Genomic DNA, 15,862 nt, shown 5'->3' with positions numbered 1-15,862 from the left:
ATATTTTGAATATTTTGAATATTTTGAATATATTGGATATTTTGGATATTTTAGACATTTTGAATATTTTGGATATGTTGTATATATTGGAAATTTTAGATATTTTGAATACTTGGAGGTTACTGGTTTATTGGATCTGTTGATTTTATGAAATTTAGTGAAACTGTTGAGCTGCTTGGATTAATTGAAATAATATTTGGAATTATTATGTTAGTTGGATTTATTGGATTACGTAACGTTATTGACAAGTTAGTTACTGAATTTATTGGTAGGTTCATTGGTGGGTTTATTGGCGGATTTATTGGTGAATTTATTGATGGATCATTGGAGGATTCATTGTTGTGTTTATTGAAGGATTCATTGTATTTATTGGATTTTTACCAGATGTATTGAATTTATCTAAATCTATTAATAGAGTTGTAACTGTATAATATGATTACTTAATTGGACAACTGTAGAATAAAACTGTTCTGAAGTTTTAAATTAGAAAAAAAACTGGATAAAAGTGGCCATAGCCTGGATATATAATTATAATAATTTCAAAAGGGAAAAAACCATTAATCTTCCACACCTTTGATATGGATAACCGAGAAAGAAACGATAGCGGTAAATAAATTTCCGTGCGTCTCAATTCCAGAGATCCTGCTGTTCCCCATCCCGTCAGATACTATTTCATCGGCATCCGCTTTCTTGCCGCCCGTTATCAGCGGAAAGTATTTTGCAGTTTGCATATACTTTACCTGAACTTTACTTTATCTCCCGTTCTTCTCGTCGGGGGTATTACTTTTTCTTAAAATATGTCCACGGATCCAGTACAAACGGTGGGGGGATGGAAGATTTATTGTAATTATGGGTTTTAGGTGGAACTGTTTCCGGGTCGGCTGCTCATGAGGATTAAGTTTCACGGAACGATTGTTCGTGTATGCGTGAAATTGTGTCGTTATATAATAAAAATGCACTTAGTTACTAATACACGCCGCGTGAGCTTCAATCATACATCTCTCACTATGTTTGTTGGTTTTTGAGATATGAAATCGATATACATGTATGTAGTTTTAACATGGCATTTTATTGAGTCACAAACAAAGAAAATTCATGTAAATTAATTCCATTACCACGTGTTTTTAAAGAAACTGTTTTAGATTATGTCACTTTTAAATATTATTTTAGTTTATTTGTGTATTTTGGAATCTTATTGTTTGATCAATTTTTGTTTACAACTTATGAATAAATTATTAAAATAATTGGTATATAAAGTGGTTTGTTTTTAATAACTTGTTACCAATGGTCTAATAATAAAACATAAAATAAATGTTAAATTGATTGTTAAAATAAGTGAAAAAAAAGATTAAAGTACAAATGCAATTAATAATTATTAATCAATAAATCAATAACTCCAATTATCCAATTGATATGGAGTACAGTTTTTATACCTAAATGGACAACTGTATTATTAAATTTAGTTCCACCGTCATAATATGTTACAGTTGTTCAGTTAATTAGATGTGACATACAGTTATTATTTAATGGGACCACCATATAATTATATAATATTTAGTGTTTTGTTACTCTGTTATATACTTCAGTTGTCCAACTGAGATAGAGTCCATACAGTTTCTACCTAAATGGGCGACTTTATTATTAAATTTAGTATGGTGTTCCACCGTCATAATATGTTACAGCTGTTCAGTTAATTAGATGTGACATTATACAGTTATTATTTAATGGGACCACTATATAATTATATAATATTTAGTGTTTTGTTACTCTGTTATATACTTCAGTTGTCCAACTGAGATAGAGTCCATACAGTTTCTACCTAAATGGGCGACTTTATTATTAAATTTAGTATGGTGTTCCACCGTCATAATATGTTACAGCTGTTCAGTTAATTAGATGTGACATTATATAGTTATTATTTAATGGGACCACCATATAATTATATAATATTTAGTGTTTTGTTACTCTGTTATATACTTCAGTTGTCCAACTGAGATAGAGTCCATACAGTTTCTACCTAAATGGGCGACTGTATTATTAAATTTAGTATGGTGTTCCACCGTCATAATATGTTACAGCTGTTCAGTTAATTAGATGTGACATTATACAGTTATTATTTAATGGGACCACCATATAATTATATAATATTTAGTGTTTTGTTACTCTGTTATATACTTCAGTTGTCCAACTGAGATAGAGTCCATACAGTTTCTACCTAAATGGGCGACTGTATTATTAAATTTAGTATGGTGTTCCACCGTCATAATATGTTACAGCTATTCAGTTAATTAGATGTGACATTATACAGTTATTATTTAATGAGACCACCATATAATTATATAATATTTAGTGTTTTGTTACTCTGTTATATACTTCAGTTGTCCAACTGAGATAGAGTCCATACAGTTTCTATCTAAATGGGCGACTGTATTATTAAATTTAGTATGGTGTTCCACCGTCATAATATGTTACAGCTGTTCAGTTAATTAGATGTGACATTATACAGTTATTATTTAATGAGACCACCATATAATTATATAATATTTAGTGTTTTGTTACTCTGTTATATACTTCAGTTGTCCAACTGAGATAGAGTCCATACAGTTTCTATCTAAATGGGCGACTGTATTATTATATTTAGTATAGGGTTATTTAGTTATGTTACAGTTGTCTAATTGAGATAGAGTCCATACAGTTATTAACTCAATGTACGACTACATTATTAGATGTAGTGTTACTCCATCATAAGTAGTTATTACAAGATACAGACGTTAGTTAATTGGGTAATTGTATTGATATATAATACATTATTACATTGTTTTATACATATATATTTTAAAATTGAGTTAATTTCTCGTCTTACTCCATCGTTTACAACGACGAAAAAAGAGACAAAAAGGAATAATCGAGAAACAGTATTATCTATTTTAAGAACGCTTTCATTGTAAACGGTTTTGTTATGAATGGATGTGTGATGTCTGTTTTAGGGACGCACAAAAAACAAATCGTCGGACTCGCCCCGCATTACGTTTCCTGGAGATTTAGAGGCTGCTCTGATAAGTTATCGTCCGGTTTAAAGCTCATTTTAATTCGGGGATTAGGGTTTAATTTATAAATTTTCGGTCAGATGGTTTTTGTTAATTAATTTTACTCCTTTCATCTAAAGAAATAAATTATTAAAAGTGTTATGTATATGAATGTTTTTTCTTTAAATAAATCAATTATAAAACTAAACTTGGACTTATTCTTAAAATAAATTAACCACCCCCATTATCAACTTGTTAGTTAGTTAAACACATAGAATAGAAAACAAGATTTAAAACGTATTACGTGAACAAACAAAAATAGATAGGTAAGAGATTCCTAAGGCAACACAATGTTGGGAATTTTCAGGCTCTGGTAATTTTCTCGTCATTGGCGACAAAGTTAAAACATGTCCCCAGAGTAACATCGTTCCTTACATTCTTTCAGGTCTGTTTGGACAGGTTGAAATGTTGTAAAACGGATACTGTACTAGATTTTCATTATTTTTAACATCAGTATTTAAGACTATTGATATTATTAATCAATGCCACTGAAAGTTATTCATTGTCCTTTAACATAATTAATTTCAAATAAATCAAATGTATATGGAGTATTTTATATTCAACCACATTTAGTAAATGGTACTGAATGATTTATGACAGACTGATCGTAAAATAAGTAAGTGCTTCCAAATATGAGACACAATATAAGTATTATAAATTATAAATGGTGGCGCACTTGAAGAGTTTAATTACTTTTTGTTAATGAGCCAAACCAACCATGAATACTAAAACCAAAATGCGCAAATTAACCTGAACAGAATGACTCAAATTTATTGTTTAAATCCTCGTGTCGTGCCTCGAAAGTTCGTCGGCGGAACGGCGTGAGATGTGGCGCAAGACAAACCCCGTCGGATGCCGGAGGCGGTGTGCGTGGGCGTTCAGTGCGACCAGTTCCGCGTACACCCTCACCTGGCTCGCACGTGTCAACCCCGCCGTTCCGTACCTAACGCACGTACCCCGCTCGCACCAGGTGGTCACCCTCCCATGTGTCGCGACACACCGTCAAGTGTTACCGTCCTTTTTTCTACAATTTATCGGGAGAGCATGTGAAAACATGGAGCAGCACTTGCATGGCGGGACAGTACATTAATTAAGTGTAATTACTTCGGGCCTAAACAAGGATTAATTATCACTTTCCCAAGGTAAACTTTACTGACGGTTTTATGTGTGTGTCGTAAGGTATAAATTTGCTGTTAAGCATTTGTAACTTCCTGAAAAATTCTGTAAAACTTTCAGTGTGGGCAATACATTAATTAGGTGTAATTACTTCAGTTCTAAACTGGGATTAATTATCACCTTTCCAAGGCAAACTCTACTGATGTTTATTATGTCTTTGTCCCAAAAAACCAAGTTGTGACTTAAGTAATTGAGTATTGATAACTTCCTGAAACATTCCTGAAGGTAAACTTTACGCATATTTTTTCAAACTTTGTGACAATTTGTATCAAATTAGTAATTCTTAGCTTAACTATTTATAAATTACGGCAAAATTCTATCAACATTTCTGTGTATGCACTGAAATTTTTTACCTTATATGAATTTTTACAGAGTATTTACAATCTCCTGAAAAATTCTATGGAAATGTCTGTATATGCACTGAAATTTAGTACTTAAGATGAAAATTTGATTTATTTTCATCTGTTTAACATAAAATTTCGACAACGTACGAGATATGAAAAGATGAAGAAGTTGCAGGACTGAACAATGTATATTACTTAAGTATAATTACTTCAGTTCTAAACTAAGATTAATTACCACCTTTCCAGGGTAAACTCTACTGATGTTTTTCATGTCTTTGTCCCAAAAAATCAAGTTATGGCTTAAGTCGTTGAGCATTTATAACTTCCTGAAACATTCCTGAAGGTAAACTTTACGTATATTTATTCAATCTTTTTGACAATTTGTGACAAATTACTAATTCTTAGCTTAACTATTTATAAATTCCTGAATAATTCTATGAACATTTCAGTGTATGCACTGAATATTTTTACCTAAGATGAGTTTTTACAGAGTATTTACAATCTCCTGAAAAATTCTATGGAAATGTCTGTGTATGCACTGAAATTTTGTACTTAAGATGATTATTTGATTTATTTTCTTCTGTTTAACATAAAATTTCGACAACGTATGAGATATAAAAGATGAAGAAGTTGCAGGACTGAACAATGTATATTACTTAAGTATAATTACTTCAGTTCTAAACTAAGATTAATTACCACCTTTCCAGGGTAAACTCTACTGATGTTTTTCATGTCTTTGTCTCAAAAAATCAAGTTATGGCTTAAGTCATTGAGCATTTATAACTTCCTGAAACATTCCTGAAGGTAAACTTTACGTATATTTTTTCAGACTTTGTGACAATTTGTGTCAAATTACTAATTCGTAGCTTAACTATTTATAAAATCCTGAAAAATTCTATGAACATTTCAGTGTATCCACTGAAATATTTTACCTAAGATGAGTTTTTACAGAGTATTTACAATCTCCTGAAGAATTCTATGGAAATGTCTGTATATGCACTGAAATTTAGTACTTAAGATGATTATTTGATTTATTTTCTTCTGTTTAACATAAAACTTCGACAACGTACGAGATATGAAAATAAGAAGAAGTTGCAGGACTGAACAATGTATATTAATTAAGTATAATTACTTTAGTTCTAAACTAGGATTAATTGCCACCTTTCCAGGGTAAACTCTACTGATGTTTTTCATGTCTTTGTCCCAAAAAATCAAGTTATGGCTTAAGTCATTGAGCATTTATAACTTCCTGAAACATTCCTGAAGGTAAAATTTACGTATATTTATTCAATCTTTGTGACAATTTGTGACAAATTACTAATTCTTAGCTTAACTATTTATAAATTCCTGAAAAATTCTATGAATGTTTCAGTGTATGCACTGAAATATTTTACCTAAGATGAGTTTTTACAGAGTATTTACAATCTCCTGAAAAATTCTATGGAAATGTCTGTATATGCACTGAAGTTTTGTACTTAAGATGAATATTTGATTTATTTTCTTCTGTTTAACATAAAACTTCGACAACGTACGAGATATGAAAATAAGAAGAAGTTGCAGGACTGAACAATGTATATTACTTAAGTATAATTACTTCAGTTCTAAACTAAGATTAATTACCACCTTTCCAGGGTAAACTCTACTGATGTTTTTCATGTCTTTGTCCCAAAAAATCAAGTTATGGCTTAAGTCATTGAGCATTTATAACTTCCTGAAACATTCCTGAAGGTAAACTTTACGTATATTTTTTCAGACTTTGTGATAATTTGTGTCAAATTACTAATTCGTAGCTTAACTATTTATAAAATCCTGAAAAATTCTATGAACATTTCAGTGTATCCACTGAAATATTTTACCTAAGATGAGTTTTTACAGAGTATTTACAATCTCCTGAAAAGTTCTATGGAAATGTCTGTATATGCACTGAAGTTTTGTACTTAAGTTTAACATAAAATTTCGACAACGTACGAGATATGAAAAGATGAAGATGTTGCAGGACTGAACAATGTATATTACTTAAGTATAATTACTTCAGTTCTAAACTAAGATTAATTACCACTTTTCCAGGGTAAACTCTACTGATGTTTTTCATGTCTTTGTCCCAAAAAATCAAGTTATGGCTTAAGTCGTTGAGCATTTATAACTTCCTGAAACATTCCTGAAGGTAAACTTTACGTATATTTATTCAATCTTTGTGACAATTTGTGACAAATTACTAATTCTTAGCTTAACTAGTTATAAAATCCTGAAAAATTCTATGAACATTTCAGTGTATCCACTGAAATATTTTACCTAAGATGAGTTTTTACATAGTATTTACAATCTCCTGAAAAATTCTATGGAAATGTCTATATATGCACTGAAATTTAGTACTTAAGATGATTATTTGATTTATTTTCTTCTGTTTAACATAAAACTTCGACAACGTACGAGATATGAAAATAAGAAGAAGTTGCAGGACTGAACAATATATATTAATTAAGTATGAATTACTTTAGTTCTAAACTAGGATTAATTGCCACCTTTCCAGAGTAAACTCTACTGATGTTTTTCATGTCTTTGTCTCAAAAAATCAAGTTATGGCTTAAGTCATTGAGCATTTATAACTTCCTGAAACATTCCTGAAGGTAAACTTTACGTATATTTATTCAATCTTTGTGACAATTTGTGACAAATTACTAATTCTTAGCTTAACTATTTATAAATTCCTGAAAAATTCTATGAATGTTTCAGTGTATGCACTGAAATATTTTACCTAAGATGAGTTTTTACAGAGTATTTACAATCTCCTGAAAAGTTCTATGGAAATGTCTGTATATGCACTGAAGTTTTGTACTTAAGTTTAACATAAAATTTTTACAACGTACGAGATATGAAAAGATGAAGAAGTTGCAGGACTGAACAATGTATATTACTTAAGTATAATTACTTCAGTTCTAAACTAAGATTAATTACCACTTTTCCAGGGTAAACTCTACTGATGTTTTTCATGTCTTTGTCCCAAAAAATCAAGTTATGGCTTAAGTCGTTGAGCATTTATAACTTCCTGAAACATTCCTGAATGTAAACTTTACGTATATTTATTCAATCTTTGTGACAATTTGTGACAAATTACTAATTCTTAGCTTAACTAGTTATAAAATCCTGAAAAATTCTATGAACATTTCAGTGTATCCACTGAAATATTTTACCTAAGATGAGTTTTTACATAGTATTTACAATCTCCTGAAAAATTCTATGGAAATGTCTGTGTATGCACTGAAATTTAGTACTTAAGATGATTATTTGATTTATTTTCTTCTGTTTAACATAAAACTTCGACAACGTACGAGATATGAAAATAAGAAGAAGTTGCAGGACTGAACAATATATATTAATTAAGTATAATTACTTTAGTTCTAAACTAGGATTAATTGCCACCTTTCCAGGGTAAACTCTACTGATGTTTTTCATGTCTTTGTCTCAAAAAATCAAGTTATGGCTTAAGTCATTGAGTATTTATAACTTCCTGAAACATTCCTGAAGGTAAACTTTACATATATTTATTCAATCTTTGTGACAATTTGTGATAAATTACTAATTCTTAGCTTAACTATTTATAAATTCCTGAAAAATTCTATGAATGTTTCAGTGTATGCACTGAAATATTTTACCTAAGATGAGTTTTTACATAGTATTTACAATCTCCTGAAAAATTCTATGGAAATGTCTGTATATGCACTGAAGTTTTGTACTTAAGATGAAAATTTGATTTATTTTCATCTGTTTAACATAAAATTTCGACAACGTACGAGATATGAAAAAATGAAGAAGTTGCAGGACTGAACAATGTATATTACTTAAGTATAATTACTTCAGTTCTAAACTAAGATTAATTACCACCTTTCCAGGGTAAACTCTACTGATGTTTTTCATGTCTTTGTCCCAAAAAATCAAGTTATGGCTTAAGTCATTGAGCATTTATAACTTCCTGAAACATTCCTGAAGGTAAACTTTTCGTATATTTTTTCAGACTTTGTGACAATTTGTGTCAAATTACTAATTCGTAGCTTGACTATTTATAAAATCCTGAAAAATTCTATGGACATTTCAGTGTATCCACTGAAATATTTTACCTAAGATGAGTTTTTACAGAGGATTTACAATCTCCTGAAAAATTCCATGGAAATATCTGTGTAGGCACTGAAATTTTGTACTTAAGATGATTTGATTTATTTTCTTCTGTTTAACATAAAATTTCGACAACCTACGAGTGTAATTATTTCATTTTCTAAGTATTTAGAACCTCATGAAAAATTCTATGGATATTGCTATATATGTATGTACTGAAATTTGTACTTAAGATGGTTATTTGAGCCTAAGAAATTATTAAGTATGGTATTAGGTACAAAACTAAGTTAACTTTTGTACACATTTTGAACCCAAGAAGATGATTTATGTTATTTTCCCTGTGAACACAAATTTCCGCATCAGACGAGATAATTACACATTGATAAATTAAATTTATTCAAGCCGTTTCCATTAAAGGCGATATAGAATCGCACTCGATGCGGCAAATGGTCTAATTAAAAAGCCATTCCTCTTCGAATTACACCTCCGGAGTCCGGACTGCCGGTCGCACTTATTAGGGGTGGTTTGTTACCGATGATTTACGACCGACCACCGACTTAAGCGGCCCGAAATGTGTTTATTAGCGTGTAGTTCGCCTTTTTTTCCAAATCACCGTAATTGGATGATGAATTTACTGCGTTTTTATACGGCAGATGTGGACTTCATTGCCGGGACTTCCTTTGGAGTCGTAAAATGGGATCGTAAAACGATAGGGTTAACGTATCAGTGCGGCCATGTGTCGACGTCTTTAATCGTAAATGGAGCAGTGAATCTCCTCGGATTTACTGTTGAATAACTAGTGCATTAAAGGCATTAACTTGCAATGAAATAATTAATTGTAAATCAAGATTTTAATGCCAAACGAAAGGTGAAACTCCTGTTTTCAAAGCAGGAAATTTATTATGAGTGTTCAGCTTTTTTATTGACACGTTTAAAATAGACGTATCAACCAACCAGGATATCAAATTTTATTAGCTTTTTGGCTGTTGTACGACAAACCATGGAACAAAGTAATAAAATCACTACTTTCATGCTCTGTATCAAGTTACGATTTGCCATAAACGTTGTAATGAACCGTTATCTCGAATCGTTTCGAAATTAATTTAGTTGTCAAAGGTGTCACATATTAATTAATTAAATAATCAAACAATTATGAACGAATCAAAATTATTTGTTGAATGGTTCTTGTCTAGACAAATGAAACTGTATCGATCACTAATTACCGCACCTGGTTCATTCAGGACAGGAAGTTTGTGTGACAGCACAGCATGTGTTCAAACCAGAACTCCTCCATTCAGCATACTGTCAATTTATCTGTCTGATTAATCAAACATAACGCGTTGAAAGCTGGTTGGTTACTTATTACGACAACTGCAGTATGCAGACTTATTGCATTTGTTACTTAAAAGCATATATTATTATTATACTGTTTACTGGAGTACATACTTGGAAGCTTTCACTTACAGTAGTACAGTAGTAGTAAATTTCAGAGATCCACCATTAATTTGTATAAAATATAGAAGTTCATTTTAATAAAATCATTGATATTCAGAGTGATTTACCCAACCTATTCAAAAAGGTTTTAATTTGAAATTTTTATAGCCATTATAATTTGTTTTGAACTACTTTTATGATGCACAAAATTAAACGTTAATAACGAAGACCCTGTATAAAATTTGGGAGTATTAATAATGGCTTCTTATAGGATGGTCCTTGGTCAAAAATGAACTTTCCAGCAACAAAATTGGGGGCTCAACAGGCATTTTAGTTAGACCATCAATCTGTCAAAATTTTTGGAAAAAAATTAATAACTCAAAAACTATTGGGTTTAGGTATAGGATAATGTATGGCCATTTTATTTGTAATTACATGTAGAATTAAAATATTCAATAATATACGGGGTGTCCCATTGAAAATAACAAAGTTGATTTTACTTCCGGCGAAACCGGAAGTGGTATTTTGTACTAAATAAATTAAAAAAGTAGATCTAGTTAAGTTATAATTGATATAAAAATTTCAAATCAATACCTTTATTTGTTCTCTATAAATTTCTGACGAATAAGTTAGGTAAATCACTCTGAACTACTTTTCTGATGCACAAAATTAAACGTAAATAACGAACACCCTGTATAAAATTTGGGAGGACTAATAATGACTTCTTATGTGTTGGTCCTTGGTTAACGTGTATGTCAAAAATGAACTTTCCAGCAACAAAATTGGGGGCTCGACAGGCATTTTAGTTAGGCCATCAATCTGTCAAAATTTTTGGAAAAAAATTAATAACTCAAAAACTATTGGGTATAGGTATAGAATAATGTATGACCATTTTATTTGTAAATATATGTAGATTTAAAAAATCCAATAATATACGGGGTGTTACATTGAAAATAACAAAGTTGATCTCACTTCCGGCGAAACCGGAAGTGGAATTTTGTACTAAATAAATTAAAAAAGTAGATCTAGTTAAGTTATAATTGCTGTATAAATTTCAAATCAATTCCTTTATTTGTTCTCTATAAATTTCTGACGAATAAGTTAGGTAAATCACTCTGAACTACTTTTCTGATGCACAAAATTAAACGTAAATAACGAACACCCTGTATAAAATTTGGGAGGACTAATAATGACTTCTTATATGTTGGTCCTTGGTTAACGTGTATGCTAAAAATGAAATTTTCTACAGCAAAATTGGAGGCTCTACTGGCATTTTAGTTAGGCCATCAAACTGTCAAATTTTTTGGAAAAATATTAATAAATCAATAACTATTAAGTTTCGGTATAGGACAATGTATAGCCATTTTATTTGAAATTATATGTAGAATTTAAAAATCTAATATATCTAGGGTGTTCCATTAAAAATATCAAAGTTGATGTCACTTTCGGAGAAACCGGAAGTGGAATATTGTTCAAAATAATGTAGGAAAGTAATTTAAGTCAAATTATAATTGGTATACAAATTTCAAATCAATACCTTTTTCTGTTCTCCACTTTTACTTGTAGTGAATGAGTTAGGGGAGTCACCGTGTATATTCCTGGGGGAATCCCAACTTCTATAAAGTATTTATAATTAATTGTGAATTAGTGAATTTCTACGGTAGTCTCAAAATTATGATATACAGCCAGAAAAATGTGTAAACCTAAAATAGTACAAATTATATTGTCAATTGGTTTAATTATAATTAAGTGGAGGGTTGTCCCTTATTATAACACGTCTATTCCTATGCAAATGTTTGGTTTGGTTCAGTATGGAGACTGCAACCGGGGCCTTATTTGGTTTGGGAATAGTGAGTTAATATAATGCGAAACTCATTTGTATTTTATTCGTAGTGGCACACTGAGTGGAATATTAAACACCCTTTTGCATTATTGATTTTTGGGGAAAAAAATGTTTGCCTGAAAAAGTTCGACAACTTTATGATGAATTAAACACAATTTACATAGAAATAATTTTATTAAATTAAAATGTGGGGCATATTAATTTAATAGTAAGAAAAATATTAATATGTAGTTCAACAATAAGAGAAGACATTTTGTTAAAAAAAACCAAATTCCCAAAAATTGTACAAATTTTTTGAAAACTAGACAAATGCCTCAGTTAATAGGTACAAATTTGTTGTTTTTAAAAAATTTTGACCCTTTTGGAATTTAGAATAAACAAAGCCAACAACAACATAACCTCAAAATTTGTGTTGTTTATACATTTCTTGAAAAGTTTAATATTTTAACCATTAATATTCGGATATTACAACAAACAATCTTTAAAATCAATAAAATCATGGACTTAAATATAAAAATAACTTAATTAGTCCAATAAAACAACATATTAAAACAATAAGTGTGTCAAACATGTTTAAAAAAGCACTTGTACAATTATCAATCACAAAATGGTGCTCACACAAGAAACAAAAACTTCTAAAATCTAATCCTATGGAAGTGCAATCTGGGAACGTGCTTCGAACCGAATTTATTCCTGATGAATTCTTCGTACATGCAGCAACCACATTTCGGATACTCCGGCACCGTGTCCCCTTTGCAGACGATGCACGTGGCTGTCACAGGAACTGGCATCTTTTTCAACAATTGTAATTTAATATGGCACAAACTTGATGGGCTTGATGAAAGCTTCGGATTTCTGTGTCACTGGAACATAGTTGATAAGTGACAGTTGCTTCAGGAGTTAAAGGAGGGAGGCAAACCAAGTTTTTTGCTTTTTCTTGAATTCTACATTTCTTGTGTCACTTGATGTTATGACTTAAGCTCTTAAGCATTTAAACAACAGAACTGAAGATGGATTATTTGAAGAAGAAGACAATTAGCAAGAGCATGATTTGACACATTGGAAAACTGACACTGACATTTATGTTTAAACAAATGAAGCAGTATATACATGGTGGTTCATCTAAGTGATTTACTTGAATTATAGAGGGTTAAAAGAGAAAACTTTTACAGTGTACTTTAACCAGTGGATAATTGACAGCTCTTTCAGGATGTAAGGGAGGAGGCTAACCTAAATTTTTCTTTTCTCTCAGTGCATAACATTATATTAATACTGAACCTATATTTCTCTGATGCATATTGATTTTAGTTTCTGAGTTCTTAAAGCACAGAACTGAAGAGGGATTATAGGAAGAAGATAATTAGCAAAAGGAAGTCTTGGAAATTAAAAAACTGACACTGACATTTAAACGTATAAAACAGTATTATATACAGGGTGATTCATCTAACTGATTCACTAAAATTATAGAGAACTAAAAGAGAAGAATATCTAGATTTGTACAATATACTTTCATTCTAAGTATTAGGCTTGAAAATTATTATAAATATAAAATTTCTTCTTTCAACTACATAGAATTCTAAATTAAGGAAGTAAATAATAAGTTAAACTTAAATATTTTATTGTCAAATTTTATACATTTTACAGGTTTTTAAATGTACAATTATACTAAAAATTACACAATAAAATATAAATCTTAAATATAAAGTTAATCTAACAACAAGAACACAACATATTTTTACAATTATTTAAATTATTTAGAATGATATATATTGAATAATGATAATAAAACCATAAATGTAATATAATCTAAGATATTTATGGAGAATATTATTATTATCTTCCATAAAATTCAAATGCAGAATAATCAAATAGTTTAAATAACAATAGAAGCACAAAAATAATATTCAATAAACATTTGATCATCAGTTAAAATTGACAATTACTTGATCCTATTTTTCACGATCTCGATAAACGTTTCGTAATGTTCGTGTGGGATATGTTTTGAGCCAAATTTCGTCTTGGTGTACTCCTTTAATCGGCAACAGGCACACACTGGCAACTTGGACATCGAACCACCCTTGCAGTTGTCACACTGTCTTTCTACTGGCACTGGCATTGTTAAATAACTTGTTACTGCAAAATGTTATGTAGGTTTGTCTCTGAGTAGTCTGTGTATGAGTGAATGATCGTTGGTAAGAAGAGTACCTTCGTGGTACCTGTTGACAATTTTGCATTAAGGGTGGGAGACAGGGGATAACCCAAACAGTTCAGAGAGGTAAAATTTGACATAATCTTCGTTGATTCCATGAAGTACCTAATTAAGAAGTGATTAGCCAGCCCACTTAATTGTGAATTAAATAAATTAATGTCATAGTTATTGATTTAATTTTCGAATCAAATTTGAAAATAATGTCTTTGCTTATTATTTTTTATTATGGATAGTTCAATAAGAGATCCTTTGGAGTCGTTCTATCTTTATTTGTACCTAGTACTGACATAAACATACATGTTTTGTCAAATTCTTGAGTCATCTAAAGATGATGGTTCAATAAGTTTACAGGATTCATCAGTGAGGTCCATTATTGTCTTTATATTACTCTAACTTTGAAATTGGTAATAGAGTATCAGTTTTAGGATTATTTCTTCTAAATTTTGGAACATTTTACTTTCTCCCTAAACTTTACTGATGGTGCTGGTACATTTACCATCTTTAGGACTCTTATACTGCCTCTAGTTATAGTGCAATAACTGTTTCCACAAATTTAATCAATGAATTCCTTTATTCTTCCTTTATGATGATATTTTTGCTTCTTTTGAAAACGTTATTGAAAGTTAATGGTAATGATCCACTATATTTAAATAAACCAGGTCACTGAAAGCTTAAAAATACTGAAGAACTGAAGTCTCATCATTTTTTGATGAAAGTACACTGAAATTTTAATTGTTTTAATGAATCCTTCTAATTTTTCACTTAAAATTAGAGATAAAAAATGCAATTTATTTACAAATCTTTTTATTTTATTAAAATATGGTACATATTAATTTAAGAACAAAATTAATAACGTTAAAACCAGTAAAATTAAACACAAGACATTCATTAATGTAATGTAGGGTCATATTTCATACAATTAGAAGAAAACAATTGTCAAAGAACTACAAAATGTTTAAAAACAAAAGAAATATATGGAATAAACAAAGTCAATAATAACATAACCTCAAATATTGGGTCATTAAAGTTGTGTACACTTTTAAAATCTCAAATATTTTTACAAATATTATAATCTGTGTCATTATACAAACTTTAAAATCAAACAAAAACATTGATATATACATAATTATAATTGACTATAATTAATCTAATTAATGAGCAACATCTTATAATAATAAGTGAAGCAACAGTAAAACATATATAATTATTATATACAGAAATCAGGCACTAAAAATAAAAACAGATGGTTATAGACACATTTTCAAAATTATCTACCAACCCTCTCCTTCACCATCTTCAGAATTCTTAGGTGCTGTAACCGTGGTATATGTTTGGAACCGTATTTATTCCTGACGAACTCCTCGTATTGGCAACAGCCACATTTTGGACATTCTGGCACCGTTTCCCCTTTGCAGACGATGCACGTGGTTGTCACACGTACTGGCATCTCTTTCAGGACAGTAATTATTGTAAAATATTAGGAATTGGGAGGCAGTTGATGGCTTTGTAACTCTAGTCAGGAGGATGACAATTAATGACTGCAAGGTGGGAGACAAGGTGCAAGACAAACAATAGTTTTTTGGTGCAAGAAATTGATAGTTAAAAAGCAAGGATGACGTTAATCCTTGAACAACACCTTTGGAGATGGATTGCTAGATGA

The 15,862-nt window shown here is 30.3% G+C and overlaps 1 long non-coding RNA gene across 1 annotated transcript; it reads right to left on the bottom strand.

The window, feature by feature from the left end:
* Window positions 1–12,148: 12,148 nt before the first annotated feature.
* Window positions 12,149–13,395, bottom strand: LOC126264939 (uncharacterized). The gene is made up of 2 exons (XR_007547518.1): window positions 12,913–13,395; window positions 12,149–12,856 (listed from the first exon to the last, which is right to left on the bottom strand). It is a non-coding gene; the product is annotated as an uncharacterized LOC126264939 (long non-coding RNA).
* Between the last annotated feature and the right edge of the window lie 2,467 nt (window positions 13,396–15,862).

Source organism: Aethina tumida, chromosome 3 (genome assembly GCF_024364675.1).
Source record: "Aethina tumida isolate Nest 87 chromosome 3, icAetTumi1.1, whole genome shotgun sequence".
In the NCBI taxonomy this organism is placed as follows: Eukaryota; Metazoa; Arthropoda; class Insecta; order Coleoptera; family Nitidulidae; genus Aethina; species Aethina tumida.
This window is presented reverse-complemented; position numbering and strand designations above follow the sequence as displayed.